The 21,895-nt window shown below is 39.6% G+C and overlaps 1 protein-coding gene across 6 annotated transcripts in view; it reads left to right on the top strand.

The window, feature by feature from the left end:
- shisal1b (shisa like 1b) overlaps positions 1-21,895 on the top strand; it is a 107,792-nt gene that overhangs the window by 56,884 nt on the left and 29,013 nt on the right. The window contains exon 3 of one of the 6 annotated variants that reach the window (XM_042411849.1): positions 5,747-5,886. The exons of 4 other annotated variants lie outside the window; for them this stretch is intronic. The gene's annotated coding sequence lies outside the window, so the exon portion shown is untranslated. Of the gene's footprint in view, positions 1-5,616; positions 5,887-21,895 lie in introns of all 6 variants that reach the window. One more of the 6 variants, XM_042411845.1, reaches the window with a different exon arrangement.

Here is a 21,895-nt window from a genome sequence, read left to right as displayed (position 1 = left end):
TCAGTGTCACAGCCCCCGTGTGAGATGCTTAGACGTCTCATAATGACAAATGCTAGTTCAATTGGTTCACATTAAATCAAACCAGTTTAAGCTTGTCCATCGGAATAAATATAAAACAGAGTAAAGCAGCAAATCTTCACGATTGAAAAGCTGGAAAACCTTGATAAACGACTTAAGCAATTTATCGTTTACAAAAATTGTTGCTGAATAATCTTCTTTTGATTGACCAATTGAATTATTCTTAATATCTAATGTCTCAAGTTGGAAGACCAATCTAGACACACTGCTCAGATGGAAGAACAGTCCACCATGATGGTAAAATGAAAAAGTAACATTACAGCTGACCTGGAGCTTAGCAACATGAAGGCAGCTGCAAAAGTTTGAAGTTTGGACAGAGTGACTGTGAGAGAGCAAAGCTATTTCAGTGTGATGCCAGGACTGATTTGTCACTTCACATGCAGGAGAGGGTGACATCGATTAGACATACGACTGAATCACAGAAAACAAAACCAGAGTTGAGGTATGACTCAAAACCTGTCAGACAGCCTTTCCTTTTTCTGGCTCAGACTAGGAATAGTCATCTTGGAGGTTTTACTCCTGACTCCCATCAAAATCTCTTATAATCCATCCACAATAATTTGATCCAAAAATACTATTTCAACTTATATTCTGCAACAATGAAAGTTAATTTCTCTGTCTGTCAATATTGCATTATAATCTGACTTTATAATTCCCTCCAGATGTTAATTTTGGTATGAAAAGCTACCTCTCAGCTCAGAATAACAAGAATCCAGAGGACCATAAATGTTCGCCTGTTCAGCAGCATATTAGTGTGTTCACTAAGTTTGTTTGTTTTTGGAGGGGAAAAATGATTATCCTAATATTTCTCAGATGGCTAAGCGGTTTATGATTGAATCTTGTAATTGCTGATGTTAAGTGACACCCCATTGCTTTCAAGATGGGGTATACAGCTTTGCAACAAGCTACGCTACCTTCGAGGCAATTAGGAGGACACACTTCCCCGAATGAGGAAAAACACATGGACTCATCAGGGGATTGGCTAACAGAGAGCTGATGTGTCTGATTTTGTTTTGTAAAGACTGTCAACAGCAGCACAGAGATAAAAGAAAGAAAAGATTTGTGAGCATGAAAAGTTGTTCAGGAGGAAATATGTACAATGTACTGAATTAAGTATTATATGAATTAAAAACTGCTCTATGCCTTAAATCAGGCATGGTGCCTGAGAACTTTAACCCCTGCCAGCATGTCATGATCATAGGGGTGGAGGGAGGGAGTTGAGACGGGGGGTCCTTATCAGCCTCCCCCTAGTAAAGGCCCAACAATGAACAGTAAAAAGTAAGAGCTCATTTTAGGAATTAAATGACCAAATTCATTTTTCTTCTTCCTTGCTGACCCTTTGAATTTAACCAAAGCAAATGCAAAACTACACCGAAATGTCCAAAAGTGCCATTTGATGATTGGTAGAGTCATTAGAAAGCTGCGGGATGCATGTTTCCATTAGCAACATCCATCTAAAGACCAGAGGACATGCAATGACTTGCAAGGATTTGCTCAATTCCCCATGCCTCCCCTGACCTCTATATAGTGCGCTTAAGCAGGGCCCCTGAGAAATGCTTGACAACAACATTCACTCTCTTTATTGCCATGGGACTACACAGCATCAGCTGCAGGACACTAATTCATAGCTGGGCTACATTTTGCATAAGACCCTAAATTCATTTTAAAACTACCACTACAGAATCCCTTCAATGGAAGGTAACCCAGCTCAAGAGGCTTGTGTTGCAGAAGGGAAAAATATCCTAGGGAGGAAAAAAAACAAGCTTTTTCCAAAAGTCATTTCTGCACTTGGACCATTTAATACAAAGCTAAGCTGAAAGCTCTTTTTTTTTGAAGATTGAAAGTCACATCTGTATCAAATACCCTGCTGGTTTAATGGTGGACCGTGTAAGCTGATCCCCAACATTTATGAAGCCTCCTAAAAAGATTCAAAGAAATCTCCCGGAGCTTGGCTAAAAGGAGGAAAGGGCACACTAGACAAAAAAAAACAGAACTATCATCTGAATCTGTCAGAGGCGAGAGGAACATTTAACAGAAACAATAAAGGGAACTGAAGTAGATCATTTTAATTCCATCTGTAAGAAAGAACAGGTATGTTGGAGGTGATGAACGCTTCCATGCTCACAGCCGTTTGTATAATTAATGAGCCCAGCTGTGTGGAAGACAATTCAAGCAATGAGCTTGTCATGAATACAACTCCGCACCTCCAGCATGGCCAATGACAAACTCTGTGTGCTCTGCAATCCATTGAGAAGGCACACACCTCGAGGTGAAACTACCATCTTTGCCTTTTGCCTCTGCAGAAAATTACTTATGTATTTACAGTATGAAAGACATCAGTCTACTTGCTGTCTGATATATATAGTCATCAGAGACATTGTGACTAAGTGCTGCCAGCGAACAATTCACGCGGCTTCCCTGCTTTGCATTCATTTATCATGACCTCATTTCCAGAGTACATTTCAAGCCGCTCAATATTTCATAAGAGTTGTAAGGAAAATGTGTAATATTTACTATCTGGCTCTGTAGGTGAGCGTTTCCATATACAAACAGCAATCCCGGAAAGAATTTAATTTCTTCTCTGTAGCAAATAAAATCTACCTTTAAGATTTTCTGATGGTTTCATGTTTATTTTCACATTTATGGTTTTGAATCACATGCAGCGCAAATGAACAGTGATTTAAAAAAACAGATTTAGGCTGGCTGTCTTGTTTGTATTTTCACTGAATGTTGGTCACAGAGGGAGGGCGGCACTAAAGATGGCATGTGGATGAATGTGCTGGATTGGAAATGACTAGCTATGAGTAGTTACAGTTATTTCCTCTCAACACACACGAAGTCCACATGCAGACACACAAACACATGCTCAGTGGATACGCTCTATCGAGTGTGCACACTTCCTCCTGGCTGAACATCATACGGCCCAATCCCCACTCAACCTGCCTCAGGCCTCCCTGTCGACCCGTCCTCCTTTTGTCACAAACTGGCCCTTACATGAGCTCCCTCCTCCTGCTGCATGTGGCCACGTGTCCCGGAGCATCACCCGCCAGCCGAGACGGCACAGCTACCCACAGTGCTCCACGGGAGCACCTCTTGCTCACCCGGTCAGCCGGCGAATGTGCAGCGTCAAGATGACAAGGCCATATGTTCATTCCCTTCTTTTCTCCGCTCCGGAGAGATTCTCTATGGTTTCATCTGTGGTGTGACTGAGGGACTCTGTCACGCTGCCCGTGGCGTGTGTGTCTGTCTGTTTGATTCATGACATTCTGACACTTTATCAACATAATTGAGGAAGCTGTCAGGTTAGCCTCTGAATCACCTTTCACAGATGTGTGTGACCTGATTGATCCACCGCTTCATGTTCATATTGACCCAAGTATGCATCACACTCAGGGGAGACACTTTGGCTCTCTGGCTGCCATGTCACATCAGGAATCAGCAGAGCAGAGAAGAAAGGCAGAGTAACAACGATACAGCATGTACATACAAACTGTGCTGCCACTTGCAAGACCAAGTCACCAGCAGCCATGTTTCCACTAACCTATTTTTATGGGCATTTTGAAGTATCAAAATAGAAATGCCAAAATTCATAAAATCCTCCTCAATTTAGCAAAAAAGTTTAATGCCTGCTTGAGGTGGATTTTGGAAAAATTGAAAAAAAAGAATTTATGTGCAAAATGGGTGATAGAAACACATTTGTCAAATAAATAATGACGTGCAAACGTTTAACTCACATGACTGATCAGCTGTTTCCACTCTCGGCAACTTCTGGTGTCTCCAGATAGGATGAAGCATGGCCAATACTAGCTGACATGAAGGAACAATTACAACTTGTCCAAATGAAACAAATTCCTGAAGACCTCTCTCCATTTTTCTCTCGTCAAGGTGATATAACAATTTGTTTTGTTTCCAGTTGGCAACCTCTTCTTCTTCTACTCTGTTTACTGGCAGATTATTTAAGCCTATGCCGCCATCTTCTGATGAAACTATGTCGCGTAGCTTAGTTTATTTGCTTCAAAGGCACCTAATTCGCATTTTCCTTTTTGCGACATTTCGCAAAGAAGTTCTCTTAAACTTCTCTTGCGAATCTAATGGAAACACGGCTAGTGACAATTCTGTTTTGTCTTTACAGCATTAAATGTTACAAAACCACCAGTTCACACCAGTACACTGTTTACTCATGTAAAATGTGACTTACTGTACAAACATTTCACATCAGTTTTGTTGAACAATTAACTTCTCAAGTTAAACTGAATTCAACCTTGCTATTCGCCTAAAGGTGGCAATGAAATTCCACTCATTCCCATAGTGCCCTCGAGCAAACCAATCTGCTCTCTGACTGCATAATTAACCAGAACCTGGTCTATCAACAAAACATTAATATGCAAATGCAGTACAGAAGCAACTAATTTTTCAATTGATTGATAAGTCTGTAAAATGTCAGAAAATCATGAAAAATTCAGATTCAGACTCACTGAGCACAAGGTTACATCTTTAAGTTGCTTGATTTGTCAACTAACTGTCCTAAACCCGGAGATGATCAATTTCCACTGATATAAAAGAGAGAAAAGCAGCAAATCTTCACATATGAGAAACTGGATGCAGAAAAATTTGGCATTTTTGCTTGATAACACTTTAACAACTAATTGATTATAAAAATTGTTGTCAATAAATGTTTTTTGGTGATCAATTAATTGATTAACTAATCCTTCAACACTAAAATACAATATCTCATAGTTTAGGGTAAATTTGCATTGCATTAGTGGCAGTGGAGTTGATATTGACATTGCATTGTTTTTCTATTTCATCATGCTTCCACAGACCAAATACTTTTAGCACATCACAGTTTTAGATGATGCATGTGTGACATGCAGCATGAATGCACTTTTCATTTTTTCTCCTCGTGTGCACAAGCCATGCAGTCCTCTCTCCAGACAATATATCGGTTAATTTTGCATATACATGCAAATTGCAGCAGTATATGTGTATGACTGCTTGGCTGACCCGGTTGTTTGTATATTTGTACTGTGTTTATCCGAAATTAAATTGCAGAACATTCCTTGTCAGTGGAATAACCTCTGGACAGGCAGTTCTTTGGGTGTTAGGAGAGAGGAGATGTGATCTGCTTTCACCAGAATGCTAATAAATTTAGAGACAGAAATAGAGAGTGAGATTGTATGTGCAAGCATGCAAGAGAGAAAGGCTAAAAAAAAAAAGGCATAAAACGCAAGGGTGATTTCACTCATGAGGGAAGTTGAGCGCAGAACTAACAGGAAGTCTTTTCCCTCAAGAGGAAACCAAGTGTTGTGGCTTCTGTCGAGGAGGAATGCGTGTAAAGGAGACAGACAGTGAGATAAACAGGAGCTCATACAGTATAGAGGATCCCCCTCCAGTACATACACAAGCTCTCTCTCCCTCCCTCCCTCCCTCTCTCACTTTCTCTCTCACTCGCCCACTTACTCAGTATCATTTAATCTCTCTCTCCCTCCCTCTCTCTCTCTCTCTCTCTCTGCCTCTCACACACACACACTCTCTCAGTCGCTGTGCTCTGACGGATGGGGATACACTGCCAAGGAGGACTTAGGGGCGAGAAGAGTGTGTTTCTTTTCTTCTCTGGTGTGTTTTCTTTCTCTTCCGCCTGGCTTCCCTCATGAGCTGTTAATTCCAGCCCTGGTCCCAAGGATGAGGAGGATCTATTTGTGAGGAGGACGCGACAAAGGAAGAGGGAACGAGGAGCAACAGGGTGGTAAATTCAGAGAGCAGGAGTGAGCGAGAAGATCTTTGCTTTTCATCCAGGCTCGGAACAAGGTTAGTGAGGAAAGCTGGTTATCGTAAAACAAACACTGCCTGCTGTTATTGCTCTACTGTTCTTTACTTTGTTATCTCTAACAAGACATTTTATATTCATGTGCTTTCCATCCCTCAGTGTCTATTAAGGCTTAAATTAAATATCCTAAGAGAGCAGTTTTCTTGATTTCTACACAGTTTTTTTTCCCTCAAATTAAGTCTCTTAGTTACATTTTAGAGTCTCTGGGTTGGTTACTGAAGTTTCACTCTCGGTTAACGCTACAGTGTAATTTCCCAAAGGTACAGTATGAGTCTCAGGTGGAGTCTCCTTTGGTAAGGTAGCAGCGAGTGAGCTGCAGGAAAAGGCGAGGACAGCTCGCTCTCATCGGTGCTCCTCAGCCATCACTTCACACAGGAGGCAATTAAGTAGGATTGGCAGCCGACGGTGCCGGTAACTTGGAAACAGGCGTGAGGGAGACGCATGGTGGCACATGATAGGATTTAGGGGAGAGAGGAACTGAGGAGGAAGGAGATTCCCTTTGTTCATTCACACAAAAGCCTGCTCCTCTGTGAAAAATCCTCCTCTCGTCTGTGTGTGAAAACTGGCCCGCGGGCAGCAGTTGTGAGCTTTTATGATTCTGCATGACAGTGAACATTGTTTGAGTCTGTGTGAACTATACTTGCATGTGCATAGAAAGTGTGTGTGTGGCTGCATGTGTCTTTGTACGTGCACATGGATGATACAGAGTCTCTCCAGAGTCTATTGAAGTCTATTGAGCCCCCATGTTTAATTACTACAAAGTGTGAAATTATTCACACTTTGAATTACTAGTCAAACAAAAGGAGAATAAGATATGTTATAGAAAACATCATGGCCCCTTTAAATATTGTGATTTATTGATGAACCATTGTTCAATTTTCTGTAATGAATGGATGAACAGTTGTATTATTTACGCAATAAACAAGCTCCCTGAGGACTCTGCCTTTGTTCAGGCTTTATTTATTTACACTATGCAATTGAAAATTCTCATTGAAACCAATAAAAAAAACAGTCTGCTCACTTTTTGTCACAACGCTGTCTTGTAGGCATTTTTCAGCGTGGATAAGATATGTGAGCATAGACGCTGAGGTTGGCCTCTGGCTCCTGGCAACAAAGGCCTCTGACGCAGGCTTGAGCCAGCTTATGAACGGTTAACTTTTTTAATTATTCTCTGTTAGGTGGAGACCAATTTGATGAAATATGTATTAAAGAAGAAGACAGGAGAGTATTGTGTTTTAAGTGTAAACACAGGTGGAGGCACATAGGGTAATTATTCTGGACTGTGTGTTTTGACACAAAAGGAGAGACATTGCATAAGCCTGAGCTCTACTATCCATTAATTTCAGTGACGGTGCAGTGTTTGTCTACATTCAGCAGGTTGTCTTTATACAAAAACCCCTCAAGTAAAGAATTTGCTTTTAAAAAGGATCAGAATGGTGCAGTGACCGTCCTGCCTTTGTGTTTAGTCTGGACTTTTATGTTAGTGGACGTATGTTTTTGTCATATAATCACAGTCACCTCCATGGGAGTGACTGATCATTGAGTGAGGTCAGGAGAGTCAGGTCTGGTCATCAGTCATCAGGAGAGGACCGTTTCCTGTGCGGCCTTGTCTCAGGTACATACACAGCTACAGTAATGTGCCTGTGTATTGGGCAGTTATATTGAGTCCATCAGTGGCTCGCTGACTTTCCCTACTAGGAGGAGTCATTGACATTGAGAATGTTAATGTCCGCTTGGTGCACACATTATGTTGCACATACTCTATGCACACTCACATTCCCCCAGGCATATAAGCACACAAACACATGCATCTCTGAATGTGTCCACACACACACTAGGGGTGTGAATCACAGATGAACTCATGACACTATCACGATATTCTTCCCACAACAACAATATATCACAACAAAGGCAATTCTGCAATACACAATATATCACAAAGAAATAATCTACGATATATCACGATATCTGTAACTGAAGAAAAAAGAAAAAAATATTTCAAAGAGCAGGAAATAGATAATGTACAACGTTTATTAACAGTACATTAGATTCACACACAAAGGAGTTTTTGGTGCCTGAATTTCAAATTAGGGTTGCAAATTTCATGCATTTTCCTAAACCAGTAGTTGAACACATTAATCAATAATCGATTAATTATTAATAATTAATTAAAAAAAACCTCTTCTCAACGCAGCTAGTAATTGTACCTCTTGAGGGGATGCAATAGCCTAGTTCATTGTAGTTGAGTAGTTCATGAAATCCCTCAACGTCCACCACGTTTACAGGCATCATGTCCTTTTCCACCATAAAGCAAAGCCTCTGACTTATTGTCTCTGCACGCACATCACTACAGCCTCTTCTAGCTAACACAGTTTGTTGGGAGGATGGCGTTCCACTTTCGACTTGCACTGCAAGTACCAGGTGCTGACTTTTCAGGTGGTACAACATTGATGGTGTACTGGAGCTGTATTTTAAGACAGTGTTGCAATATTTACATTGAGCATTGTCCTCTTTTACATTGCAATACTTCCACGCTGTACTACGTTTTGCCCTCTTCATCTTGCCTCATGATTTCTGTTTCTGATCGTTTCTCCTTTTGTTGTGTCAGTAGTTTTCCTGAACTGCAAAAGTGATTTATGCCCTCTTGTGGTATAAGAGTTAACATACAGTATGTGAGCTCCGCAGAAATTGTACACAAAACATGCAAAGTCTTGGTTAATTGGTTAAATTCTTAACGGCAATCAATCTATTAATGATTAATCATTAACATCCCTATTTCAAACATAGAAGTCAGAGGTGCAGAGCTGAAATGAATACAACTGTGGTTATCATCATCTCACAGATGGTGGTTCTTCTCATGGTCCAGATGAGGCAAAAACTCTCAGCTATACTGAGCAGCATTTCTGTGTTCGACTATCAACACAGCACACCTAATCCAGCCATATATCCAGACATATCAGGGTGCAGACAGCGAAGGTTATTTAGGAGAGCGTTTCAGACTTGATCTTCAGTCATGGTCAGATTGAAGTGTGTCTCAAGTTCATCACACACTGACAGAGGACAATTTTTGACTGGAAATTGAACAGTTTGTCAGACCAGCTATGTTACTCTGCATCCCCAAATCTCTTTAATGTAAAACACTTACAGAAAACTAATTAGCTAATAAACTAACGAGACTTAACATCCCATTAAATCTGTATGAGCTATAAGGAAACACTAAAACCCAATGGAACCTCCTTATCACACACATGCAAATACATTATAGTTTCACTAAGTATTTCATAATCCGCTGTTATTTTTAACATGGTAAAATAAAAACCTTTTCTGTTCGCCTCCAGCACAGTGAAATCTAAAACTGATATGAAAATCCCTCATTTACAAAGAAAAAGAAAAAGTTCAAACAAAAGATCTCTGTTCAAAGTGTACAGCACAGACACACAGAGGGAAAAACTCCACACAGATCAGCATTATTGCAGTGGATACTGACTCTAAGTGAATGACCCTGTCATACCTCTCAATGGCCACAAGGGGTAGATGGGATAACCGCGAGGAAAGGAATGAATACATCAATTCATATGAGAATGAGTCTGGATTCATGAGGTGCTTCAAGTCCAAATACATACAGCGCTAAGACAGTTTTCACAGTGGGTTTATCTGTTTGAGTCAGAGCCCCTGAGGTACTTTTGTGTAATGCTTCTCTTATCAAAGTACAACTGTAAAACACATTTGCACCTGTTTGACATTCATAGAGAAAATTGAGAACACTCTAGAGGTGGACGGGGCCACAGGAGCCCTGCTGAAACATCCACAACCACCTGAACAGGCCACAAAGAATTTTAAAAAGTTGCTCTCTTTTCCACTACCCTTGTATGAAAAAAAAATCACCAAGGCAACCGATGATCATTTCCACTGTCAATTTATCAGTTGATTATTTTCCCATCACAATTTTGACACAAAAGGAGAGACAGTGCATAAGCCTGAGCTCTACTGTCCATTAATTTCAGTGACGGTGCAGTGTTTGTCTACATTCAGCAGGTTGTTTTTATACAAAAACCCCTAAAGTAAAGAATTTGCTTTTAAAAAGGATCAGAATGGTGCAGTGACCGTCCTCACTTTGTGTTTAGTCTGGACTTTTACATGTTAGTTGACGTATGTTTTTGTCATATAATCACAGTCACTTCCATGGGAGTGACTGAACATTGAGTGAGGTCAGGAGAGTAGGGTCTGGTCATCAATCATCAGGAGAGGACTGTTTCCTGTGTAGCCACATTAATGTGCCTGTGTATTAGGCAGCTCTGGTGAGTCCGTCAGTGGTTCATTGACTTTCCCTACAAGGAGGAGTCATTGACATTGAGAATGTTAATGTCCGCTTGGTGCACACATTATGATGCACATACTCTATGCACACTCACCTTCCCCCAGGCATATAAACACACAAACACATGCATCCAGGAATATGTCCACACACACACAAAGGCAGAATAACACATACAGCAAGCCTGTAGTACACACACACACACACACACACCAGGGGAGGCGGAGCAGGGAGAGGCATCGTGACCGGTGGCTTGGCAGAAGCCCTCAAGGTGAAAATTTTGAGTGAGGAGCATTTCAAATTCAGAACAGAAGATCAAACTGGTGTCGAAACTGCAGAGTAGCTGGCGGCACCAGATGCAGACAGTCTTTTGGCAGAGGAAGAGTTTTTGGTGCCTGAATTCCAACAAACATAAAAGTCAGAGGCACAGAGCTGAAATTAATACAACTGTGGTTATCATCATCTCACGGATGGTGGTTCTTATCACGGTCCAGATGAGGCAAAAACTCTCAGCTATACTGAGCAGCATTTTTTTGTTGACTATCATCACAGCACACGTAATCCAGCCAAATATCCAGACATATCAGAGTGCAGACAGTAAAGGTTATTTAGGAGAGCGTTTCAGACTTGATCTTCAGTCATGGTCAGATTGAAGTGTGTCTCAAGTTCATCACACACTGACAGAAGACAATTTTTGACTGGAAATTGAACAGTTTGTCAGACCAGCTATGTTACTCTGCATCCCCAAATCTCTTTAATGTAAAACACTTACAGAAAACTAATTAGCTAATAAACTAACGAGACTTAACATCCCATTAAATCTGTATGAGCTATAAGGAAACACTAAAACCCAATGGAACCTCCTTATCACACACATGCAAATACATTATAGTTTCACTAAGCATTTCATAATCCGCTGTTATTTTTAACATGGTAAAATAAAAACCTTTTCTGTTCGCCTCCAGCACAGTGAAATCTAAAACTGATATGAAAATCCCTCATTTACAAAGAAAAAGAAAAAGTTCAAACAAAAGATCTCTGTTCCAAGTGTACAGCACAGACACACAGAGGGAAAAACTCCATACAACAAGGTTGGGTCAGTTTCTGGTTTTGCTGGTCTAGTCTGGTGTATGAGCTTAAACCAGTTTGATTTTATGCAAACCGACTGAGCCAATATTTGCCATTATGAGATATTCTGGAGAATTAAAAAGTAGCCTACATCAGCAACCTGTGCCGACGGCACTAAATCCAATTTGTATTGCATTAGTAATAAACAACATGACAACGTGATAAACATAATATTGTTTGTTTATGAATGGAGCCACTAGTGTCTGAAAAAAAAAAAGAGATTGACAGGCTGTGTGCAATTTAGGTGGGTGGAGGGAAGATGATGCGCATGGTGCACGGTGTGTTGTTTACTAGAAAGTTCATGTGTTTTTTGGGGTGACGAGATGAGACATGGAAGAGTTAGTGTCAAAGAAAATGAAAACTGCGCCAATATAACAACATTTTGGATTTGAAGCTGATGAAAGAAGTGAGCCGAAAAACATAGAGGAGGCAACATGTAAACACTGCATGAAAACATCATGCCAACATTGCTGCGCAGATGGGCCCCACAGCAAAAGAGGGACAGTCTTTAGTTGTCCTGATTGTGGTGCGACTACACTCTCATTATGTTCCACTCAGGAGCAGCTGAGTCATGTACAACACCTAGTGGTAAAATTCGATTCCAATTCGATTACCAGGTATTTGGCCTAATATCAAACCGGTTAGAAAGATTTGACATCGGCCCAACCCTACCACACAGGTCAGCATTATTGCGGTGGATACTGGCTCAAAGTGAATGACCCTGCCATGCTTCTAAATGTCCACAAGGGGAAGACGGGAAAACCACAAGGAAAAGAATGAATAAATCAATTCATTTGAGAATGAGTCTGGATTTATGCAGGTGCTTCAATTCAAATACATACAGTGCTAAGAAAGTTTTCACAGTAGGTTGATCTGTTTGAGTCAGATGCCCTGAGGTACTTTTGTGTAATTCTTCTCTTATCAAAGTACAACTGTAAAACACTTTTGCACCTGTTTGACATTCATAGAGAAAATTGAGAACACTCTAAAGATGGACGGGGCCACACGAGTCCCGCTGAAACATCCACAACCACCTGTACAGGCCATAAAGAGAAAGTAGCTCTCTTTTCCACTATCCTTGTATGAAAACAGTAAAAGTACCGAGTATGGTAGGGACCTTTTCCCACCACTTAATTAAATGCATAGTTGCAAGATAAAAATTCTAATTTAATGATTTAGGTAAGCTTTTTAAATTGCAAACATTATTTTGATGAATTGTGTTGATATAATAATGTTGGTAACTTAATGAAATTGGCTTGGTTACTTAATTTCACCTTGAGTGCAGCATTTCAAGTACTGTCACCCATCCACTTAACATGCCTAACAAAATCAGACAGTTCAGACTGTGTATTACAGGCTGAACAAATATGACAGATGGATACAGTGGACATTTTCAAGGTGAGTATCATTTCATTTACAAACAAATTCTACTAAAGCAGTGTCTTTGAGCATGCTCTCAATTGCGATATGACCAATAGTGGACTCGAGCACAGAAGTAATGCTACACCTGTCCTCCCAAGAACAACAACACAAAGGTCGTGAATTTGGTCGCCAAAAACGACCTATAGTTACATTACGAGTGACAGCAGTCATCTAGCAGCCACAGTAATTATGACCGGGGAAGTGACGCAGTTCAGATGACGTCAGTGTAAGATGACCTCCTTATTGGGAAGAAGTGGGTTGGGAGGATGGATAGATTACAGCTAGATAGTTAGATGGCAAAAAATGGACTTAGCTACAGGCAACCACTGTTCACTTCCCGTTTCCGACTGCAAGTGTCATGTTTTCAACCGCGAGTCGTGGTGTCATGTGGTGTTTACTGTTGCCATGACGACAAAGGTTGCCTAACTTTAAGGAAGCACTAACCATGTTTCAGGTGATCATTTTAACCCAAGCCATGATCTTTCTCTAACCCTAACCAAGTGGTTTTTGTGCCTAACCCTAACCAGACCTTAATTAGTCATATTTAGCAGTGAAATCTGGCCATCATACCCTTAGTTTAGCATAGCAGCGGATTAGAATGATAAAGTTTTATTTGTGAATTGCTCAGCCAGAGAGGGCTTTTCATTTGTGCAGTAGGAAAAGCATGTTTCAATTTATTCATATAACCATTAACTATGTTGGGCAATCTAAATTCACCCACAGACACATTTTAAAAAATTTATTGTTATTCACATAGATAGCCTTGTAGTTCCCTATAGGGAAATTGCTGTCGGCCAAACTTGGACTATGGATCGTTCTGTGTGAGGGATGCAATGGTGCAGTGCGAGTTTTTTTTTTTTTTGTTTTTTCCTCAATCTCTTGTTCATTCCTCCAGTGTTGCTTCTGTGTCTACCTGCAGCAAGAGATGTTATTTTTCCTGGTCTTAAAGGCAGCATTACATTCTTCCTTAAAATGTCAAGATGTGTAAAATATTGTTAATCCAAGCAATCTAAAAAAGTCAGCAGTAATCATCCAATTCATTATCTCAAACACGCTAACCTATCTTTTTATTTGTTTTACAAGGACATGGAAGAGTTAGAGGCAGGTCTTGACAGGCAAGTGAAGAAAATTGTCATCATCTGTTACTGGTCTACCCCAGGATCTGACCACAAGACAGCAACAAAATCCTGGAGGGAAGGGATATCCCAAGCTGCTGTACTTTGCTGATGGGCATTATATATGCACTGAATCTGAGCTATCCCAAGGAACTTAAATGTACTTTTAAAGTGTTTCAGAAGCTGTGACTTGAACTTGATGGACTAAAAGCCAGTGAAAAAGTAATGAGTCTGTGAACAGTATTTTCTGAAGATCCCATTTGTTTCACAGCACCATCATATTTTATTTAGATTATGTTTTTTTGTATTTTGAAGTCCGCTGAAGAGGCTACAAAACTGATACTGTCACAGAAAAGGAGACAGAAGACACCATTTGAAATTGTTTTGTCAACTGTCTAAACAAACTTTGTTGCATATACAGAACACTCATAGCAACTTGACAGAGATTTTATAACCTTGATCTAAAAGGTCTTTACTATATTGTGGAAAAAAACGTTGCAGTAGCTTAAGAAGATTGATTGAAGATTGATTAAAAATACCTTTGATTGTAGAGGAGAAGCTAATTCCTCTAACTCAGTGTAATTTGTTGTTTCAACATAATTTCATCAGAAGTTGTCATTACTCAAAAAGCTTGATGCAAACTGTATAGTTAATTTTTTGTTGTTGTTGTTGAGCCAAAACATTAGTTTTTTGGGTGTACTGATTACTGATTGATTTTTGAGTCCAGGCTAATTGTAACACAGTTCAACTCCAACTACCCTCACACATCTTGGTTCAGGTGGACTTGAGTACAGTTTCTTGATTTGGTCTAGGGTTTTATATTACATAATTTCTCTGTGAATAACTCCCAGATTTGGAATAAACTGCCAGTTTGAACACTTGCTAAGATGCAGAAATATTTCTTGTATTGTTGGTGATTGTAGGGTTGTATGCTCTTTGGATCATTGTCCTCTAGTGAGGACAGCACTGAATCCCATTTGTTTGCACATCTGACCAGAACAAAGGTTTTATCTTTCTGTCTGAGCACATCACATCCCCTCAGTCCCCCTAAAATAACACCAAACAGTTCCCAACTGAGAGTACAACTGATTAATAACACCAACAGCAGCGATGCCAGCCAAATAATTACATTCTCCAACCCAAAATAAACAGCAGCATGGAATCACTCAGAATTGTCTTGTTTTCTGATCTGTGGTGCAGAAAACTCTGCATTCATTTGGTTTATCTGGTCTGTCATCATGACATCTCTCTCCGTAGGGTTCACACCGAGTTCCCCAGCCCAGGGCAACATATCTGTTTGTATGTGTGAGCCAACGAGCGAGCGAGTGAGAAAGAGAGAGAGGCTGACAGAAGCAGGTTTCTTGATGAAGCATTGACGTTGCCTTTGATGCTGGTTTCCCTTCCGTATCAGATTCCACCCAACAGATGATAATCTAGCAGCGGCATGTAGAGCAAATCGCATACACACACACACACACACACACACACACACACACACACACACACACACACACACACACATACACACACTCACCGTCTCTACTCATCAGCTGTATCCACCCACTCTCCCTCCATGTGGCCCCCGTGTACTTCAGTGCTGTAACCATTAGATGCCAGGGGCAGAAAGCCAGCTAGCACTTTGTCCCATTATACTGTCAACGCTAATATCGGTGGTCTGCTCCACGTGGTAATGCTACGCATCCTGACCCTTAACGGTGTACTGCAACACTCAACAAAGTGAAAAAACAAACACGGCGGTGCGTTTTACTCTCAGCTTGTTTGCAGTTGATAAAACAGCTCATTAAATGTTTTCATATATCTGAACATTAATATGTTGGGCTGAATTTATGTGCACCCTTCTTCATGTATGTAGATAGCTTTGAGCTTTGGTGTTGGGTTTGTTGGGAGGTGACAAGCGTTTTTTATTGGCATCAGGAAAACGTTTCCTCCTATTGTGCAGCCATTGAAATGAGAGGCTGAAGGAATAATCAAATGACGAACAAGCTGTTGAAATTCAGACACAGGTTCACCCAATGGCTGTTTTGAATATTAATGCTGTGTTTGCTCTGTGACAGTGTGTGTGTATGTTTGGTCAACACAAAAGGGAAGAAAAATTACATCGATTCAGACTCCCTTGAGGCGTTTTGTAGTATTGACCCAGCTGAAACAGTTAAATTACGCATGAATGATAATTCACGAGAGGGAATATTAATACTTGGGGAAATTAGAGGTTGAGCAAATATTTACTAGAGTGGACAAATTATGCAAATTAGTATTTATGCTTTGTTGTTCATACTCATACATAAATAATCAGCTGTCTGTGTATTGTCTTCTCTTCAATGAAACCAGTTCCTTAACAGTTCTCAGAAACCTTAATTAAGGCAGGAAGGTCAGGAGTCTTTCCCTAAGGGTGACTTTGAAAAAAGAGAAAAATACTCAACCTAACCATAATATTGATATATTGACATTTAAATCTATATGCATGACCCTGCATTTTGTCAATTGTCATTATGTGTTCTACCAGCATCTGACCTGTGACCAAAGCATCCCCCTTTACTGGCCTCCTCTTCAACTCTAATTGATTGCTGCATCACCTCATAGATCAGTGTTATATGTGACTAGTAAGAAGCTTGTTCGGTACACTTGTAATGCTCAACATGGTTTTTTGTTACATCTAAGTACCAATATAAATCTTTGTCAAATCTCAGAGGAAAATATAACTATTTTCCTTTGTATAAGCTTAAAGACAATGGTTTACCCTCATAAATATCATAACTGTAACGAAACAGGATCTGGTACTCAAACCGTTATATGCAGCTGTACCTCAAGCAACGCAGCTCCATCAGTGCAGCTCCTTGTGTAATAAAAGTGCTGATTATAGTCTGAATACCCAGTATGTTGTATATTTCTACTTTTATACAGAGCACATGAACAAATCCACCTAAACGTGTGACACTGTAGACTAATTGTATCTCATTTGAGATCAGTAAACAAACCTGTGCCAAAATTTCCACTAGTTTGGTAAACAAGCCTGTGCAACTTAGCGATCGAAGTAAATCCGACAAGTTGTTTTTGTCATTTCGCCTGCACAAACACGTATAATTCCTGATTTAGAGAGCTACCAGAAGGTATCAGATGCTTTAATCACCAGTGAAATGCGTCATAACACAAACTGTACAAAATAAAGGCAGAACAACATTAGTAGAATCTCTAAAAAGGTCTTATGCCTGTGAATCCAAAAGCAGAGCGGACGGACTGAAATTTGCTTCCATATAAAGCCGTACATCTGACGGACCTCCCTCGCAGAGGTGTTGTAGGGAGTTGGCAGATGTGAGTGACAGCAGAGATGCAGGGGGAGTGGACGAAGGGTTAAACGTCGATGTCAGACACGAGCTGTTGATTACAGAGTCGGAGGTGCAGCAGAGCCTCTGTCACTTTGGCTCAGCCTTGCAATGTTGGAAAAAGCTTTTATCACCAGATAGAAGGAGCTTGTCAGGGTAACAGCTTAAATGCATCTACTGTGTCAACAAGAAGTGGCAAGTGAGAGGACTAAAGGAACAGCTGGGCACATAACCTATGGATGAGCATTTAAGATGCTCACTTTATTCTTTGACAACATTTTATGAGTGATAAAAAAAAGTCTTAAATCTTAAAATATATATTCTGTGCCAAAACTCAGACATTGTGTCATCAAATTTCTGTATTTCTGAGCATAAAAGTCCATTGTTAGTCTTTGGAAACAGTATATATAACAAAATAACCTATTATTTTTCAGAGTTTTCAACCATATCTCCCAGTCTTCAATTAGCCAATTAAATCATGCTTTTGTATGAAATATCTTTAGTGTGGAAGTTCATTTTTGACACCTGAGCCCGCCCTGTTTGCTGTTGAAGACTGTGAGATAGAATTGAAAGCTCAAAAAACTAGTCAGTGGACCTTTGAGTTGAGGTTATTTTGTCACATTGATCGCAGTTATTTTAGGTGTATTCACATTATGTTCTGAAGGATTTGACTTGTTGATGAAAAGTACTGTTTGGTTTTTTTTATTTTCTTAGCTCATCATAACTCAAAAGTACAGGTCTGGTTTATGTAGTCAAGGATTTACAAACAACAACCTTTAAAGCTTTAAAATGCTCATAAAACCTTTGTCTGTTCGTCATTCCGTGTATCAAAAGTTCAAACAGTCCTCTGCAGAGGTCTTCAGTCTAATAAAGGGTTATGTAAACAAAACCAATGATATATGGTAGTCAAACCAGGGACTATCATAGCTCAAGAACAGATTGAGCCTCTGAGCCAGGAGTAGTTATGGGCAAATCTCTTGGGTTTGTCATTCTCACGTAAAACACTGCATTCTTTCTTTTTTCTCATTTCCATTGGTGAATCTCTTCGTTAAAAACAGAAAAAAACAGTGATGCCGCTTTTTTTGGAAAAGGCAGGAAAAGCATGAATGAAGGTGAAAGCTGTGTGCTTTTGTCTCTTAAGTCAGCTGCCACCGAGTTCCACGTAGTCAAACAGCACATATCAGAAAAGCCACATTACAGGCGGTGTAAACTCAGCTGCTCCAAACATATATGTGCTCACTGAGTTGACAGAGATAACGTGTTATATAAAGACTCACTATAATCCATGAATCATTGAGGGCTCAAATGACTAATTTTTGATTCACCATCTAATACAATGGCTCATTATAATTCTTCTCTCCAATAATGACTAATAATTCAAATAGACAGAATAATCATGCCTGTATATTATCGCTGAATAACAGCAGGTAACTCTGCTATTGTTCATTTTGTTAATAAAAAAATAATCCCACAGTCACAGAAATCAGCTCAATAGAACCTTTTTAGTGGAGACTTCAGAGCATTTAGCACAAAGTTATAATATTAGAGTTGAACTCACTGGCACCCAGGGAGCATTTCAGGGCATAATAGGAAGTTATTATTCACAGATCTACTAAACTTATGCAAACTGAGGTGAATTCACTCGCCGTGGGTCAAAACCAGGACAGCCTCATTAATGAGGTGCAATCCCACTACGATGGCCAGTCAACCGACACTTCCAATAATGATAGCTGGAACGGCCCACAAATGGTTCTTTGCATTTTAAGGTTTTCTAACAAGCCATATAAACCAGCTGCCAAAACACCATTAGCGTTTGGATGTGGAGCAGCGTGGAGTATTATCCGTTCTCATCTGAGGTATTCTTGGCAGTGTAGCGTGAGGTTGTCTGTTACCGCTGCCCTCCATGACCTCTGAGACCTCAAGGTGTACGAGAGCTCTCCAGGTCTCTGCAGTGTGTGTCTATTTCTAGGCTGAGTTGCATAGAGTTTGGCTCTGACTGTTCTTAAGACAGACTGTTGTTCAGGAAGGTTATCTGAGGGTAAATCCACACCCCTCTCTTATGTTCAGTGTGCTGCTTTGGATCTGACACACTCGTAAAAGTCACTGTGGATTAGGAGTAAGATCACTTATCGTACATTTCTTTGCAGGACAATGTGTGCACCAAACCCAACTTTAACTATACCTTAGATAGTCTTTTTACTACTTCAGGCTTGTTTATTGTTGGTTTATTAGTATTAAATACTGTGAGATAACTGTTGGATCACGTAGAACATTATATTTTTGCCAACTTCTGTAGTGTTGCTTCTCTACCAGGTGGTCTCTTATAAGCTTAGAATATTAATGCAGGTCATAAGGGAAACAACAAAGATTATCAAACTGCCATGTTTTAGTTACAGTTTTGTCATGCATTACTGTCCCATGTCATATGATTTTCTATTTCATTTTTGAAATTCCCACCAGGCTACTTGTCTGCGGTCACAAGCTATTTTAAATTCAGGGTCAGGCAGATGAAAAAAGGGAACATTTCCAAGAGAAACCAACTGAGCCCAGAGTCGGGTGTTAAAACAAATCCAAATAAACAATCCTGGCTTGCGTCTGGAGATACTGTCGTGCCTGTCTGCACCAGAGACACCAAACAGTTCTCAGAGTCTCCCAAACCCCGGAGCCAAAACAAGTCCAGTTATTCTGCATGACTCACAGTCAAAGAAAAGAAAACTGAATTTGAGTGCCAAAGCATTGATGCATTGACAGATGAGGCCTCCATGTGGCCTACAGGCAGTTCAAACCTTGATGGGGCTGCAAGTGTTGGGAGCTGCTGTAGAACAGATCCTCGAAGGCTTTCTGTAGCCTTTAAAGTGACTTAACTGCGACAGCTAGTGCATCTCTGTGACATTTAGTCAAACATCCATTGTTCCAAGTAAAAACATTAGAGATGCTGTTCAGGGACAAGAAACTCAAATCAACAGTAGTGCTGCAACAACTAATGCTTATTTTCATTATCAGTCATCTGCTGGCTAATTTTATGATAAATCAATGTAGAGCTGCAGCTTACAATTATTTTCGATTAATCTGATAAACGATTAATTTCTCGATTAATTGTTTTGTCTGTAAAATGTCAGTAAATATTGAAAAAATGGCTGTTATAAGTTGCCACAGCCCAACTTGACATATTCAAAATTTTCTTCAAATTTCGTCCAAAACTCAAAAATACTCAGTTTAATATCATATATGACAAAGAAAAAGCATCAAATTCACATTCAGTTATGTGGCCACCAGGGCACTCCAACTTTTTGCTTAAAAAAAAAAAAGACTAAAAACGATATTTTGATTATCAAAATAGTTGACAATTATCTTTGTGTCGATCAACTAATCATTACAGGTCTAAATCACTTAATTGTTTTGTCAATCGTATATCAGAAAACAGTGAAAAACACATATCACAAGCTCATATTATATATTCAAAGTGCAAATCTATAAAGAGATAATCTGAGACATATCGAGAACAGAAACCAAGTGGACCTTCTGGTAAGATTGTTTTTTTTCCAATTTTTAAAATTAACTTTCTATCTTGACTTTTAAGTCAACATGGACTGAATTCTGAACATCCACAACTGTGGTTCCTAACCTTTTTTGTATGAAACCCCATAATTTGCAGCAATGTATACTTGTCACAGGATGCATGTTTTGAGTTGTTTACTCTAAGAGTTGTTTTTTTTCCTTCTCAGACTGTTTTATTTGAATCATTTTAGGGGCCAGAAGCAGTAAAACTATATGTAATTTTACAAGATAAAAGCTTAGTGTTAAGGTAAAGTCTTAAAAGATAATGTTTTATTTTTTATTTTCTATCCTGGAAATCATCTCACCTCCCCTTTAAATCAAATTGTGACCCCTTTTGGGTGTTCTGATCCCCAGTTTAGGCACCGCTGATCTACGATTCCATGAAAACTCAATTTTTTGAGAAAGATTGTGTGATTCGATTTAAAGCTTCAGAGCAGCTTTTAGATGGATCTTGTGGTGAGATTATTTTATTTACTGAATACATTACCTTCACCATGATACAAAACAGAGATAAGCAGGAAATCTTCACATCTGATAAGCTGGAACTAGAGAATGTTTGTCGAATTTTTGCTTGATAAAAGACTGAAACAAAATGACTTACAAAGACAGAAATTAATTACTATAGCTGGCCCACTTTACATCTTGTCTGATAAAGGTCTTACAAATTGATTCGTAACCTTCAGTATCCTCTTTATAGCAAAGGCACATGTAGTATCGACTGAGCTCGATTCATTCATACTGTATCATATGAAAACAACATTTTTTGTAGACATGCATTATGCTAGATGGGGCTCCAAGATTTTTCATACCCCAACTGACTTTGAGACCTTGATTGTATAATGAATTCAACTTATTAGACTCCAGTAGCTGTCTCATTAGCTGCATCTCCCTCGCTGCCTGCATATATTTACTGCCAAGCAACAATTACTCAAGAATCGCCCTGTTAAATTCTCATTTGATCAAGAATAGACTTTCTCCTCTTAGCTATGATGATAAAAAATCTCCCGGGTGTTTTGCCATGTTATAATTACCCCTTTCACTGTTTCTATATGTGACGAAAGCTTAAGAAAATGTATCAGAGTTCTCCTCCCTCACCTCCATAGTTTTGATA

Source organism: Thunnus maccoyii, chromosome 5 (assembly GCF_910596095.1).
Source record: "Thunnus maccoyii chromosome 5, fThuMac1.1, whole genome shotgun sequence".
NCBI classification, from domain to species: domain Eukaryota; kingdom Metazoa; phylum Chordata; class Actinopteri; order Scombriformes; family Scombridae; genus Thunnus; species Thunnus maccoyii.
This window is presented reverse-complemented; position numbering and strand designations above follow the sequence as displayed.